The sequence below is a fragment of the Budorcas taxicolor genome, chromosome 17, assembly GCF_023091745.1.
Source record: "Budorcas taxicolor isolate Tak-1 chromosome 17, Takin1.1, whole genome shotgun sequence".
Taxonomy (NCBI): Eukaryota; Metazoa; Chordata; class Mammalia; order Artiodactyla; family Bovidae; genus Budorcas; species Budorcas taxicolor.
Window position 1 is genome coordinate 37,453,081 of NC_068926.1, and position 17,962 is coordinate 37,471,042.

General features: G+C 33.9%; 1 protein-coding gene across 1 annotated transcript in view; it reads left to right on the plus strand.

Annotated features, from left to right (window-relative positions):
• FSTL5 (follistatin like 5) overlaps positions 1-17,962 on the plus strand; it is an 858,755-nt gene that overhangs the window by 745,619 nt on the left and 95,174 nt on the right. The window lies entirely within an intron of this gene.

A 17,962-nucleotide genomic window follows, 5' to 3' on the forward strand; every position in this document is an offset into this window, starting at 1 on the left:
CAGGCTCCTCTGTCCATGGAATTTCCCAGGCAAGAATACTGGAGTGGATTGCCATTTCCTTCTCTAGGGGATCTTTCTGACCTAGGGATCAAACCTGCAACCTCAGCTTGGCAGGCAGATTCTTTACCACTGAAGTCCCATGGAGATATATATATATATATATATATATATATATATATATATATATATACACACACACACATAAATATATGTTTCTACACCAAAATATGTAACACTGAAGGTACCTGCATTACCTATGTGTTCCCACACAAGTGTAGTCATCCAAAAATAAAATATTGGTGGACCTCAGAATGCAACCCTCTCTTGATACTTATTTCAAGGTTGGCATGATCTCAAGATGTAAGCAAAATATATATTAATGCCTTGGTTTAGATACTTTATTTTCAACTCCTGTTTCCAGTCTACTAGTAGTCAGTGTTGCCATATGTTAATTTATGGAAACAATGGTTTGTACCTTAAAGCCATATCCTAGGATGAAAAGGAAAAAATATTTGACAGTGAGATAAGTTGGGCCAGCACCTCTTTAGACACTACAGGAAAAAATGACCTAATGTGTCCTATTTTAAAGAAAGCAAATAATTTAACTCAGTATGTGTATAGATATTTAAAACAAATAAAACTATTTTTGATTTAAAAATATTTCATTTATAGGCTAAATTAATAAATAGAATCATCACCATGTTTCTTAATCAATAGTTTAACAAGTATGAAAACATTTGAAATTGTACATGCACTTTAGTTTTATAATCACATCAAATCAATACTGACTAAATGTATTTTGAATAAGTTGTGTGTGTATGTAAATAACATATAAAAATACTAAATATTTGTTCTTGAGAAAGCAATTCACTCAATTTTATAGCACATTTATAATTTTATAAAAACATTATGTAAGAAGAACATACTGTGTAGCACAGGGAACTCTATTCTCTGTAATGATCTATATGGGAAAAGAATCTAAAACAGAGTGTATGTATGTGTGTGTCTGTATATACATATACATGTATACACATATGTATATATATGCATATATGCAACTGTACAGCAAAAGCAAACATAGCATTATAAATCAACTATACTCCAATGAAAACTATTTAAAAAAACAGTATGAGTGATAAGTCTGGTCTAACAGACAGATATCAGAAACTTGGCATCCAAATGATAATTTAAATCCAAACAAAATCATTTTACAAAGGAGTGTTTCTCTCAGATTCCTACAGAATTAGCAGTTGTAGCTATTTGGAATCTAAAGCTGAAAGAAGCAAGGAAAAATTGTTTTTATAATTTTGTGACAAATCTGGACAATAGGGATGTAAAGTTTATTTAACTGAATGTCTCTTTTTTAAGCCTTTCTGGATAATTATACTTCCTTCTAAAACAGCTGAAGTAGAAAGCATATGGAATTTTGTGTCTCTCTCTCTATATATATGTATATAAGTGTATGCATGAAATAGTGAAAGTGAAATGTTAGTTGCTCAGTCATGTCCTACTCTTTGCAACCCATGGACTGTAGCCCACCAGGTTCCTCTGTCTGTAGAATTTTTCAGGCAAAAATACTACAGTGGGTTATCATTTCCTTCTGTAGGGTATCTTCCCTCTCCAGGGATCGAACTCGGGTCTCCTGCATTGAAGGTAGATTCTTTACCTTCTGAGGCACCTACAAATAACACACACACACACACACACACACACACACACACACACACACACAATGTATATTTCTCTATAAGAAAGATAAAAATTGAAGAGATGATGGAAACCAGACATCAGTGATGATAGCCTTAGCTCACATCCTTCAGCCTGTGAATCCACATCCACTGTACACACCAACAATGACAAATCAGGGATAATTGATTATATGAACTAATTGATGATTCAGAATTTTCAAATCATAGCTCCTGGAAATCTTACAGTCATTGTACATATGGGATTAATGATAGAAATGCCTATTGTGAAACAAAAAGATATAAGGACAGAAAGTTGGTGTTACTATCTTATATAAAACAAACATTTACAAAATTTCTACATGCTAATGGAAAAACAAGCAAAATGAGTAGGAAAAGTTAGATTTGTATTTTTCAGGAGAAACTGTCAAATAGTGTGTGTTTAAATAGATGACATTCCTCAAATTTGAATACTGAAATTAAAATACAATACGTTTCTAACTGACCAATATATTTGGTAAAGCACTAAGTATAATATGGAGAATGGACAATTGGCTAAAATTACATCCTGTTTATAATTTTCAAATACAGAATATAGGAATTTTTGCTTATACCAAAAAAAGAGAAATTTCTTATGAAATTATTATAATCAATATATGTGAAATAAAGCCTAGAATAGATAAACTTTTACTTCACATTGCTTTATTTTGTTATTCCTTAATGTGATAAGAGTTTAAATAATTAGAATATGTATACAGAGACATTTTCATGATACACAAGCATACAGAAGTAGAAAAAAGAAAAATTGATGGTGTTATGCTCTGAGAATAAATGGTAAATAATTGCTTCTTATGTGAATCTATTTTGTTTTCTGCTAAAATACAAGAAGATGTTAATTTTAGAGGATGAAAGCTATCTGGTGCCACTTTCTACTAGATTTACATGTCTAACTATAAACAAATTTCATGAGAAAATTTCTAGGTTTTATGCCAAAAGAGATGGGAATATCAGACCACCTGACCTGCCTCTTGAGAAACCTGTATGCAGGTCAAGAAGCACCAGTTAAAACTGGACATGTAACAACAGACTGGTTCCAAATAGAAAAAGGAATACGTCAAAGCTGTATATTGTCACCCTGCTTATTTAACTTATACGCAAAATACATCATGAGAAACGCTGGACTGAAAGAAGCACAAGCTGGAATCAAGATTGCTAAGAGAAATATCAATAACCTCAGATAGGCAGATGACACCACCCTTATGGCAGAAAGTGAAGAGGAACTAAAAAGCCTCTTGATGAAAGTGAAAGAGAAGAGTGAAAATGTTGGCTTAAAGCTCAACATTCAGAAAACAAAGATCATGGCATCTGGTCCCATCACTTCATGGGAAATAGATGGGGAAACAGTGGAAACAGTATCAGACTTTATTTTTGGGGGCGCCAAAATCCGACGCAGGATACAGCATGCTTGGGGCTGGTGCACCGTGATGACCCAAAGAGATGTTATGGGGAGGGAGGTGGGAGGGGGGTTCATGTTTGGGAACGCATGTACACCCGTGGCGGATTCATGTCAATGTATGGCAAAACCAATACAGTATTGTAAAGTAAAATAAAGTAAAAATAAAAATTAAAAAAAAAAATCACTGCAGATGGTGATTGCAGCCATGAAATTAAAAGACGCTTACTCCTTGGAAGAAAAGTTATGACCAACCTAGACAGTATATTCCAAAGCAGAGACATTACTTTGCCAACAGAGGTCCGTCTAGTCAAGGCCATGGTTTTTCCAGTGGTCATGTATGGGTGTGAGAGGTGGACTGTGAAGAAAGCTGAGCGCTGAAGAATTGATGCTTTTGAACTGTGGTGTTGGAGAAGACTCTTGAGAGTCCCTTGGACTGCAAGGAGATCCAACTAGTCCATCCTAAAGGAGATCAGTCCTGGGGGTTCATTGAAAGGACTGATGCTGAAGCTGAAACGCCAATACTTTGGCCACCTCATGCAAAGAGTTGACTCATTGGAAAAGACCCTGCTGCTGGGAGGGATTGGGGGCAGGATGAGAAGGGGATGACAGAGGATGAGATGGCTGGATGGCATCACTGACTTGATGGATATGAGTTTAAGTGAACTCTGGGTGTTGGTGATGGACAGGGAGGCCTGGTGTGCTGTGATTAATGGGGTCACAAAGAGTTGGAGTGACTGAACTGAACTGAACTGATGCCAAAATAATATTTTTCTCCGGAAAAAAACAGAACCAGTAGAATTAATATTAGGTCTGGATTTATATCTCTCCATCACTAACTTTGGCTCCATATTCTAATTTTAAGGTACTGGCTCTGGTAATGTTTGGTGGAGTGGAATGTGTGTCAAATTTGTAGGGCTGACCACACAGCAGGAAATTCAAATATGAGTTGATATTCATCATGGAATTGAAAAACCTTAGACTGAGTCAGCAGACTGTTGATACAAGTCAATATTGAAGTCTTGAGTCTAACATCTGTAGCCAGAGTAGAAACCCAAGTATATTTCTATGTGGAAGCTCTAAGGCAGGATTTCTTCTTCTGTGGGAAACCTCAATCTTAAATCTGAAGGCCTTCAACTGATTGGATGAGGTCCACTCACATCATAGGGGTAATGATCTATCTTAGGTCTATATTAGAGCCAACTAATTTTAAATGTTAATCACATCCATAACACTTTCACAGAGACACCAGATTAGTTCTTTTTATTAAAGTATAGTTGATCTATAATATTATGTCAGTTTCTATTGTACAGCAAAGTGATTCACTTAAACATATATATATATATATATATATATATATATATGTATACTTTTCCATTATGGTTTATCACAGGATACTGAATATAGTTCCCTATGTCATACAGTGAGACTCTGTTGTTTATCCATTCTCTATCAGATTAGTTGTTGACCTAAAAATTGGGCAACATAGCCTAGCCATAGCCTAGCTGACAGAGAATACACTCCACCACATCTTACTATCTCCATTAGTCAAGGCTTAGATTAAATTTGTTATTTCCAGAGTCCTTGAGAATACAGGTACTTCAGTACCTGCCTTACAGATGGCAGGTAATCAAATAACATTTATGAAGTGCATGTATTGAAAACTCCATTGCATATAGCCTTAGGCTCTTCATCTTTATGCATTGTCTGAGTTTAAAGTTGTATGCATCTAATTCTTTCCTCAACCTACTATTTCTCCTTACTTTACAATTCCCACAAAACAGCATTCCTCTTTTCATGTGTTTGTGAAAAATGTTTCATAAAATTAATGATCATTGAATTGTTAGGGTAAACATAATCTCTGAGCTTCCCGCGTGGCACTAGCTGAAAAGAATCTACCTGCCAGTGGAGGTGACATAAGAGATGTGGGTTCGACCTCTATTATCAGGAAGATTCCCTGGAGGAGAGCATGCAACTTACTCCAGTTGTTTTTTTTTTTTTTTTTTTACTGGAGAATCCCATGGACAGAGGAGCCAGGCAGGTTCATGGGCTCACAGAGAGTCTGGACATGAATAAAGTGACTTAGCATACACACATGCAATCAATCTCATGGGTCTCTTAATTCAGAATCACACAGTCAAAATATACTGTGCAGATGCTCAGTCCAAGATAGGTTAGAGTGCTAATATAGAAAAAAAATCTAGCTCTTCTGGATTTTAGGAGATAAATCTCTTGAGTGTGAGTAGAGGAAATGAGGCATTTGGAATCATTTATCCCACACACATACAAAAAGATTAAACATAGATATAATATTTTTCAAAGTCACTGTTGATATTAAGAGAAGAGCAGTGCAATCCCCAATATAACTCATTGACCAGTAACATTTAGATGAAAACCAAAATATTTAGAGTATAGAATTTTTGATGAAATCTCTTAGAAGATGCTCTTTGCTTGCTCTAAATAAAAATTCAATTTTGATGCAATGTCAGATTGCATCAGATTTGAGCTTTTGATAGTGAGTTGGTTGAAGATTCTTAGAATGTTATTTTATTTATACTTTCATCTCTCTTTTTTCCTTTATTTATTTATTTTTTTGTGATGTAGCTTAACTAGATAGGATTCTGGCTATATTTATCCTAGTTGTATGTACTTTCATCTTGTCACCAGCAATAAGTGTGAACTTCAAGCAAATAGAATTCTATCCCAGACTTGTAACTTCAGAACTCAAACTGAAATGGGTTTGGAAAAATGTTTTGATTACAGGTTCAGGGATGACAAGCTTTTCCAAGGTTACCAACTTTTTCACTCTTCTGGTTTTCAAGTATTTTGTCAACATATCTACATGTCTACAACTCTTTTAATCTTCAACACTTTTTTTTTCCTTCAGTTCACTCAGCCACTGTTCTCTATATATACCATGGTATTATTTATTCTTTTCTGGGGACTAGAAGAGCTTGAAAGAAAATCACATATATTTTATCATACGTGTGTGTGTGTGTGTGTATGTTAGTTGCTTAGTCATGTTCAACTTTTTGCGGTCCCATGAACTGTAGCCTGCCAGGCTTGTCTGATTTCCTAGGCAAGAAGACTGGAGTGGGTAGCCATTTCCTTCTCCAGGGAATCTTCCCAACCCAGGGTTGGAACCTGGGTTTTCTGCATTGCAGGCAAATTCTTTACCATCTGAGCCTCCAAGGAAGCCTTTGATGGCTCAGGCCCTCATCATGCATGGGTCTTATATGTTGAAATGTGAAGATTCCAGTCCTGGTTTTGATGCAACTTTAAGTCTAGGGGAACATATTTTCTGCAGAAAGTCTGATGTAAAATGTCTATTATCTAGGCTTAGAATTTCTACATAAGAAAATGGCCTTGTCTTTATAAATAATATGATTAGTACCCTATTAGAATGGAGCTTGTACATAGGGATAGTTTGTCCACAGTGTACAGAATACTCAGGAATCAAGAAATTGAAACTGAGATTAGAAATGGGAAAACAGACCTCTCTTTTCTATGTCCATATTTTTCTCTCTGCTGGTGTGCCCCTCTCCAAGAGCAGCTCAGACTTTAGGGCATTTCTCAATTCCCTTCCCAGCATCTCCTTCTGTCTCTAATCCAATTATTGCCTTTTCAAATTCTGTCCACAAAAATAATTGTTAAAACATCAGCCCCGTTATACCATGCAGACAATTTATTTCCCCATGAAGCCATTGAGCAAACTTTTGAATTCAATACCACTTGTATATTTCAGAAAGGTAATCGAAATGTTTCCCCACTTATTCTGTTCTCAGTGGGTTTCCATTCAAACATGGCTTAATTTACAAAGAGTTATAAAATGATAAAAATTTAAGCTTTCATCCCTTTGTGATTACAATAGTATCTTGCAAAGGCTACCTAAAGAGAGTAATGTAAACTACCTCTAACTGTTTATTGGAAGATCACGCTGTAGATTTTAAAAGAAACAAATGTATGAAATTGGTTTTTGAAGCCTTGGATTTAAAGAAGCCTTTTAATCTTTCATTAAAAATCACACTCACGAAATTCTCACATTGTGCCTCTAACGCACTTGAAGTATGCAAGCCTAACATTAGGGGACAGTCGTGGGAAGCATGTAAATTGTGCAACAGTCTTTCAATGGAGTTCTATAGCATATTAATTGGGTCAAGTAATTTTATCTAAAATAACATACTAAGTCTTTGAGAGATTATTAATAAGAACCAGCCAAGTTATTTGGATGTGATCAGAATTATGTATGTGTCTCAGACAATGTATTGCCATCACATTTTTTATATGAGGTATAAGGATTCACTGTATACACCTAAGAGCACATTTTATGTACTAGAGAAAGAAATGTGCTTACAGGAATTTGGAAAGAGCACATTTTATGTACTTGAGAAAGAAATGTGCTTATAGGAATTTGGATTTTTCAATAGAAACTTCTTGAGGCTAAAATTGATCTCAATATAGAAATCATTCATACAAATGTCTTTAAACATGAAACGTTTTTACTTGAGAATTACAAAATTATGTAAATCAGTCTATGGCTCTTAAATTACTGTTTCTGGTCTAAGATTTAGCTGTATTCACATAAAAAAGTACCAGTTGACTTATTCAAAGTAACAGATTGGCATGGTAAAAAAAAAAAAAAAATACAAAAATTTAGTTTAAAAAGCAGTAGTTTTTTACTTTGTGCATCCCCGGTCTGTCTTCATGTAATTAATCACATTTAATCACTTTAACTAATGTGCTCAGAAATATTTCTTAAATCATTAATATTAGATGTTTTCTTGTGATGTTTCTCTCTGAAGGATAATATTGCTTAAAAAATCCCTAACTTTTGTATTTTCTTAATATGTTGAAAACTACATATTTTTTGTAATGTTTTGAGGATTAGATTTATGATCTTCATGATTTATTCTAATTTTAGTCCTTATTTTTTCTTGATATTTCTTAAACTTTATATTTAACTTTGATCTCTTGCTTGATTTACCATTGCTAACATTTTCTATTTCAACAGTAGTTGTCAAAATATTAATTTAACACTGAAAGCTTGTCATTTCATTAATATCTCTTTTTATATTTAGATAGGTCATTAGTCTCAGTTTGAATAATTTGAAGGATGGAAAACAATATAGTAAATTAACATCTTTATTTTATTAAATGACTAAATCACAAATTTTTAAAATATTGCTGAAAGTTTACAATGACAATTAAATATTTATCCATATAATTTATCATATAATGGTCTTATGTTTTCTAAATTTCTTAAAATATGTAACTTTCAGTGTATAGATATAGTGAATATAATTGTGCAAAAATTATCTTATGTCCTATAGTTTACTTTTGAAATTATTTGGAAAGCTTAAAGATGCAAAACAAAAGGGGGGTTATATAATCTACATACCTCAAGGATTTGCACTGAACTAAATTACAGAGGCAGTTTTGGTGAACTCTTATTCCATATTGTCTTCACTTTATTACTCGAGAATATTCCTGAGCTAGATAGTGTGGCAGAACTTTTTCAGATTTGTCAGTAAAAAGGGACAAGACCAAATGCAATTCTGAAGGCTATATAATAAAGATATAGTTTTAAAAAGAAAATACAAAAAAATGTTCTTTTGATCTGTCCTCTTACCCATAAAGAAGGTAGATGCAGAAGTAATTTATTTTTTAATGTAACATTTATTTTTAAAGGTTTACAACATTTGATTTTAAAATGGGTATAATTTTATATTTTACATTAATTAGTACAAACATAGAAAAATATTTTATATGTGTATAAATTATTTGGCCAGTATCCACTCACTTCATACCTATGAGAAATAGAAGTTTTTTGCAATAATAATCATTAACTAGTTAATAACATGAATCCTGCTAAAATGACTTTTAAAGAATGTTGACCACAAAAGTAAGGTGCAATGATACTCAGTATAGGTGTTCCTATGTGGCGTAAATTAATGTGTGAATTATAATACAGTTCAGTACACATGTGTATAATTATCCTCTAACCAGCCTTATAATTTTTGAATATAAATCTACCATACTTCAGAATAATATTTTTCAGTCAATGTCATTTTGAACAAAATGATTAAACCTGTCTTCCACATAAAGCGCCCTCTGCCAGCTAATATGGGGAGACAGTGAACTCCATCAAGATGACCCTGTGCCATTTGCATTGTGAGATTACTTTCCTCCAAAAACAAATTCCTAAATGATATACACTGTACTGAACAAATGTAGAGACCACATCAATCATAAAATTACCTCAATTTACACTTCTACATCAACAATTTTAAATGGTTGCTAGACAAAGTAGGCTATTCAGAGGAGGATGACATAGATATTCTTAGAAAAGTAATCAGTAAAACATGTTTTGCTCATCAACAAATGTTCCCAAAAAGAAAAATCTTTAAATTAGCATTAAAAAAAAATCATGCATTTAAAGAAAGGAAAGGGAACTTCTTTCTGGTATATGATCTCGTTCAAATTGCTTGACTTTTTTCATTAAAAGTTTAACTTTGTTTCATTTTTATCCTATGGATTTATATCAATAATAACTAATTTAATTTACTCCATTTAATAAAAGAGCTAGAAAGCATCAAGGAATAGAATCTATATGAAAGTCCCTTAAATGGCTAAAGATAGTTTGTTATAGCTTATGATCTCCCAAACTAAACTTCAAGCTTTTTGCCTCAATCCTGTTTTGGAGAAGTCATTCCTTCAACTGCCTGATAATCTGTTTCACAGGTATTATTTATTTAAAAATCTACATTTGCTTAAGTAATATAATAAGAACACAGAGAAATGAAATCTATCAAAATAAAATTGCTTGAGTTTATAATACATTTTGGGCTTCCCAGGTAGCTCAGTGGTAAAAATCCCCCTTCCAATGCAGGAGACGTGAGATGTAGGTTTGGTCCCTGGGTCAGGAAGATCCCCTGAAGGAGGAAATGACAGACTATTCCAGTATTTTTTCCTGGACAATCCCATTAACAAAGAGCTTGGCAGGCTACAGTACATGGGGTCCCAAAGAGTCAGACATGACTAAGAACATGCACAAAATACATTTTAAATGAATCTATTTGAATTAATTTATCTTGATGCTTCAAATGAAATGTCAAGGTAAATTAATCCAGAGTCTTCTTATAGTCCTTTTAATCTTTACTATTAATCCATAGTTAGAATGACCATTTAAACAAATATTCTCTTTTGTTACTTAAAAAATTAGAATCCAGGACAGAAGTAACTTTCATCTTTCTATATTTTTTATTTTTATTTTTTTGTGTGAACTTAAGTTCACGTGTTATCAGGTGAAAAAAAGAATTTTTAAATGATATATATTCACTCTGTCTAACCAACTTACCAATTGTGCTTTGTTAAATAAAGTTAGGAAAGAGCACATTTGCTGTTTCATAACCTTTGTACAAATCACCTTTATAAAAATCAAATCTTCATCACTTTGGAGAATGGAATGAAACACAACTAATATTTTAATTCCAACTAACTACACTACATTTTATTGAACTGATCCATCATGAACCTTGTGCCTCCATATAATTTACATGTCCTGATATCCCCCATATTTGTCTAATTCCTTTAGCACTTAGTATTAGCTTTCAGTTCAAAGGACATTTTGTTGAACTCTACTGGTTCTTGTATCTAAAGGGAAACCCACGGTCTTAACATTTAGTTTGATTTTACCATTATTCAAATTTATGCCTTTCCAAATAGACCTTAAGTCCCTGCCCCTGGATTCTCAGTGTTCGCTGAAACTTGTATCAACCCCAAACCAGGAGATCCAACAAACATATTATTTAGCCTTGCCTTCACAAAACGTCTAAGGTTCTTTCATCTCTTTTATGTTCTGTGGACATTTGAAATTTAATACTCTACAAATTTGTTTCTTTTTAAATTGGTTATTTACCTCACTCCTCTGAAGATGGCCATCATTAAAAACTCTACAAAAAACAAATACTAGTGAGGATTTGGAGGAAAGGGAACCTTCCTACACTGTTGGTGTGAATGTAAACTGCTACAGTCACTGTGGAAATCAGTACAGAGGCTCCTCCTAAAGCTATAAAGGGAACTACCATATGACCCAGCAATTCCACTGCTGAATATATATCCAGAGAACATAAAAACACTGATTTGAAAAGATTCATGCACCTTTATATTCATTGTAGTATTATTTGCAATAGTCAAAATATGGAAGCAACCCAATTGCCCATCAACAGATGGATGGTTAAAGATGTGATTTACACACACACACAAACACACACACAGTAGAATATTGGTCATGAAAAAGAATGAGATTCTGGGAATTCCCTGGTAATCCAGTGGTTAGGACTCTGAGCTTTCACTGCCAAGGGTCCAGGTTCAATCTTTGATTGGGGAACTAAAATCTTGCAAGCTTCATGGAATGGCCAAAACAAAACAAAAAAGAAATTCTGCCATTGGCAACAAAATGGGTGGACCTAATACAATAACACTAATACTTCTAAAAACTAATAAAATATTTTCTGCTTAAGCAGGGTAGAAGTAATTCAAATACCTTTTTTTTCTTTTGTTAGAACAATGGACAAATTCCAATTAACCCTCTCAATTTCTAGATAAGGAAATTGAGAAAAGATAATTAGCTCAATATCACTGAACTGCAAAATGATAAAGTGAAATTTTTTCTTATTATTATGCAACTCTTATTCTATATTTGAAGCACCTATCTGAAATTCTTAAATATATACAACTTCCCTCCAAAGCATTTTGAAAACTGAAAAAAATGATGAAAAATTCATAGACTGTTATAATTTTCATGAAACGTAGCCCATGGTGAATTTTCTATATGAAAATTACAGGTAGCACTTATTGCTCATATGACCTTTTCAAACATAACCTCATTTAACCTACATATTAGTCCTATGTGATTGGTAATATTATACAAGTGATATAAAGCTTTAGCGGAGTATTCATACAGCTTATGTGAGTATAAAACTGGATTATGTCTATGTCTGGTTGACCTCAAAGCCTATGTTTTAATCTCTCTAATGCATTGCTTCCAAAAAGAAACCAGTCCTCAGTTTATGATACTGTAATGTTGTCTGCTCCATTTTTATTATATCACTGAAAGACATACATGCATAAACTTTATATTAAAAGAAAGGATGAAAATTTCTATTTCTATTTCTATGTGGTCTGAGTAACTTTGATATCCTAGAATCAAAATAATGCTGTCTGGCAATTTTCTTTGATAAGCCAAATTAAGGCAAATCAGCCCTCAACTGCCATGATTACCTACACTTTGATTAATATGAACTAGACTGTTTATGACATTTTCATAAATGAAATGGCAACAAGAATTAGATAAATTGAATATATCTAACTGTAGAAAATAGCAGTTGTAAAACTTGTGTTATAAACAATGATCTTGAAAAATTTATGAAAGTACTTTAACTTCATTGCCTTAAAAAAATCCAATAAGGGAGATAATCATTGATATTAAATTGTTTAATATGTTATTGTAAGATCAAGGTTTTCTAATACATTTAGTTATATAAATGTATATATAAAATATAAACATGTTATATTTAGCAAAGCAAGATTAAAAGGAATATATTATATCTAGTATATTCATGAATAGCTCAAATTTAAATACAAATATTTATATATATAAAGATTCTAAGTGATTGTTTTCCATTTCTATACTATTCTCAGTTTGGTAACAAATGATATGCCACTGGCAGCCGTCCAGAGACCATAATTTGAAAATGCTCTAAAATTTGGTTTCTCAGTGATTCTGGATAACATGGCATAGGATTTAACATCATATTTGAGAAATACACACCTTATGGTTCCACTCCCTTTATTTTTGCTACAATAAGTGATATTTAAACATGTGTTTGCTGAAGTGCTATTGTACTTTCCCCAGTATGTTTGGAAAATGTAGAAATACAGGAATAGCAAAGGCTAACATTTTAGGTGGGAATGATAATACATGGTTAAAGGCCAAATCATGTTACACTGAATATAAATGCTATGAAAATTCAGACAAGAAGAAATGAGAAAGACCCATAGTAATTAGGGGTGAATTATATAGGTTTTGGAAATGTGACTTTTTAAATGTAGATTAAAAGGAATTTGATTAATAAAATGTGTGATATGCTTTTTAGTCACTGTGGGAAATTATTGGTTTTTATGAAATTTTGATGAGAACAATCTTGCTGAAGAACAGATCATTTGTTGGAAAATAATAAAGATTACCGTTACATATTTTCAGTAAGATTTAATTTTTTTTCTTTTTGCAAAATCTTTTTCTTCCCAATTCTCAGCTACCTTCAAGGGAGCAGAATCTCCTGCCAGTCTTAGGAATCTGACTGGCAAAGAAGCAGTAATGTTAAGCCAGGAGAACTGCTGAACTCTTATTTTCTTAAAAAATAATCATTGGAGTATTGTTGCTTTACAATATTGTGTCAGTTTTGCTGTACACCAAAGTGAATCAGCTATACATATATCCCCTCTGCTTTGGATTCCCTTCCCATTGAGGTCACCACAGAGCCCTGAGTAGGGCTCCCTGTGATGCACAGTAGGCTTTCATTAATTTATTTTCTATGCAGTAGTTTATATATGAAACCAATTTATTTTCATAGTTAAGGATCAGATCAGTGAGAGAATCAGGTCGACAATATGTCTAGGGGTTTTCGAATTTAATGCTTACATTTTTATCAAACATCAAAGCCTCTCTCTTTACCTTTGACTCAAAATTCATTCCCAGTAGTTCATTCTGTATCTAGATGCATCTATATACTATTCTTGCGTGAACCCACAATGTGGTACCCAATTTGAGTGTATTCAGCTTAGGTAACCTGATTTGTTGCATACTTATTTCTGCCTTCTTCATAATACTTTTGCAGTGTGTTTTCATTCACAGCTATGCAAATGACAGAATGCATTTGTAATCCAAATTATACAGAAGTTCATGTATTTGCCTTTCTTTATATATTAGAGAGACCTAGCCTATAAAGTATGTTTAAACAAGCTATCTTACATGTTGAGTATACTAATGTTCTATATGTAGGGTTATGCATAATTATTATTGTCAATTACTTTCTCATTTTACTACCCCATAGTTTATTTATTACTTTGTAGAATTGCTTAGTTTTTTAAACTTCCAGAATATAAGTCAAGGGCTTCCTAAGTGACTCAGTTGTAAAGAATCTTCCCAAGCTGGTGGAATTGTACATAGATGCAGCCACTATGGAAAATAATATGAAACTTCCTAAGAAAATTAAAAATAGAATTACCATACAATCAAGGAATTCCATTTCTGAGTATTTTTCTGAAGAAAACAAATAATAAGTTCACTCTAGTATTATTTACAATAGCTAAGATATGGAAGCAACCTAAGTGCCCAACAACAGATGACATGGATAAAAAGACTTGATTTATTTATACCATGGAATATTACTCATCCATAAAGATGAGTGAAACCTTGCCTTTTTTGACAATGTAGATGAACCTAGTGGGTATTATGGTAACTAAAATAAATCAGAGGAAGATGAATACAGTATGATTTCACTTGTATATGTAATCTAAAAAAAAAACACACAAGTGAACAAACAGCAAGACAGAAATGAAGTCATAGATAAAGAGAACAAAAAGGTGAGAGTATCTGAGGGGAAGGGTGGGGAAATGAATGAAATTGATGTGGGAGATTGAGGTACAAGCTTCCAGTTACAAAATACATAAGTTATGGGGACAAAATGTATAGTGTGGGGGAGTATAGTCAATAATAATATAGCATCTATGTATGGTGACAGGTAGTAACTAGATTTATTGTGGTGATCATTTTGCAATATACAGAAAGATTGCATCACTATTTGTGCCCTGTGACCTAACATAGTATCAATTATACTTTAAAAATAAACAAGTAAACAAACTCATAGAAAAGAGATCAGATTTGAGGTCACTCAAGGCAGAGAATGGAGAAGGCAATGGCACCCTACTCCAGTACTCTTGCCTGGAAAATCCAATGAATGGAGGAGCCTGGTAGGCTGCAGTCCATGAGGCTGCAAAGAGTTGGACACAACTGAGCGACTTCACTTTCACTTTTCACTTTCATACATTGGAGAAGGAAATGGCAACCCACTCCAGCGTCCTTGCCTGGAGAATCCCAGGGATGAGGGAGCCTGGTGGGCTGCCATCTATGGGGTCGCACAGAGTCAGACACGACTGAAGCGACTTAGCAGCAGCAAGGCAGAGAATGGGGAAAGATAGAATTACCTGAATGTGATACAAACTTCTAGTTATAAGATAAACAAATGCTAAGGATGTAATGGATGACATGATGAGTTTAATGAACACTGTCTCATGTTATATATGAATATCATTAAGAGAGTAAACAATAAGAGTTCTCATCACAAGGGAAAACAATTTTGTCTATTATTTTGCATTTATGTGAGATGATAGATGCTCACTAAACTTAGTATGATAATCATTCCATGATGGAAGTTAAATTATTATGTTGTACACCTTAAATGTACACAGTGCTGTATGTCAATTATATCTCAATAAATCTGGAAGAAAAATATATGTTGTCTGCGCTTTCATGCAGATGAAGGTAATATGAATGGCAAAGCCTAAGCTATTTACTATATGGACCATGCAGAATACAAGTTTGCTGATATGGGTTCCAGGCTATAACTTACCCTGGTTTTCACTTAATCCTATTAGTTAAATTCCACCTTTAGTAGTTTCTTTAGCTTCTGTTCCCTTCTGGTGACTTCAGGAAAGTCAAGTCTTAGACTTTGCTTTTCTGTTCTATTTATTTTACATTCAATTCCTTTAAGAGTTTATTCATTCTTTTTGCCTTATTATTATCATGGTTGGATGACAACCAGGAATTAATATTTGGCCTTGCCATTCATCAGGTCTTCCTACCTCCTTGTCTTCCCCAAGAAACTATTGAATAGGCAATTTGAAATAGAAGCATTATAGAGAGAAGAAAGTGTACTGTATTAAAGAAAGTATTAAAGTTGATTTCAAAATTTAATAGAAAATAAATTTTAAAAGGAGAACACATACACACACATGAACACACAAACAGGTACATGAATGACAGCTATTTAAGATATAGATACACAGATAATGTAGATAGATACATGGTACCTATCTATATAATCTAGCTAAGATTAGGTTTAAATTGCCTGTGTGCTCAGTCATGTTAGAGTCTTTGTGACCCCATGGACTGTAGCCTGGCAGACTCCTTTGTCCATGAGATTGTCCAGACAAGAATACTGGAGTGTGTTGCCATCTCCTCCATGGAATCTTCCTGACCAAGGGATTGAACCCACGTCTCCGGTGTCTCCAGCATTGGCAGGCAGGTTCTTTATTTGTTGTCATTTTGATGACAGCCATTCTGGCAGATGTCATGCGATGTCTCACTGTAGTTTCAATTTGCATTTCCCTGATGATTAGTGTCTGTTTTCATAGGCCTGTTGTCCATCTGTATGTCTTTGGGAAAAATACCTATTCAGGTCCTCTGTCCATTTTTTAATTGAGTTGTTTGCCTTTTAAATACTGAGATATGTATCGCTTATCCTGTCTGTGATGCAATTGTCTTGCTATTCACACTGTCCTCACTGTTCACTGTGAGGTACTCTTTTCACTGGGTACCCTCCTACCCAGGGTAGGTGAGGTGCAAACTTGAAGACTGGAAGATTTGAGGAGCCATAGGATCTGCAGACATGTTTATTCTCTTCTGGCTGGCAAGGCAGCCATAACACAGCTTCTCTCCTGGCTGACAGAGCAGCCTTAGCAGCAGCCACAACAGAACCATAAAATAGCCATAATGGAGCCATATCATAACCTCATATAACATAATCATGGTGTCACTCCAATGTAGCCCCAGTGCAGCAGCAGCAGCCAGGGCTTTCCTGGTGAAGCTTATACAGGTGTACTGTATAAAGAAAGTACCTGTGACCAAGTACCTGTGACCAAGCGAGTACCTCGTGATGCACACACACAGTGTTACAAATGCTCTCAGCTGTTACATAAACCTCCTGACATGCATGTGCAGTACTATAAGTGATCTCAGCTGTTGCATAGTCATTAATTACAAAACATGGGGCGAGGGAGCCTGAACATGCCATCTTGGCTAATTTGCTCTCTCCCCACATGATAGATACTATTTAAATGAGTGGGTGTAGCTGTGTTCCAATAAATATTTATTTATATGAATTTGAATACCATTTGATGTTTACCTGTCACCACATAGTATTCTTCTTTTGACTTTTCTTCAACCATTAAAAAAAATGCCAAAAAAAATCTTAGTTCCTAAGCCTCATATCAAAATGAGTAGTGGAGTGAATTTGGTCTGGGGCCATTGATTGCTAATTCTGTCTTACAACAATGAAAAACCATATTCTAGGAAGAACTAAATGTCTGAAACAGCTGAATATGAGAGAAATGATAAGCAACTTGAGAGCAGGCATTCATTCATATTCATGTTTTTCTTTCCAAACATAGCTTTGCATGATATCTTTCACATAGAAAGTGTCCAATAAATCCTCCCCAGCAAGAAGTGAAGACCAATGATTGTAAACTCTGAGGCCATTGATAAGTTTTCAAGACTTCTCTTTTGGAAAAGCCAGGGTTTCTCAAATGCCAGTTTGAAGTGTGAACAATTTAGAATGAAAGGTCAGAAATGAAATTAAGGTTCTCAAAAACTTGCTCAAAATATAGAGAGAATTAGATTGGTTATTGGAAGGGAAAGCAGATGAATTCAATTAATGTTTGCTTAAATTACTAAGGCATGTGCATGTTCCATTGCAGCTGGAGG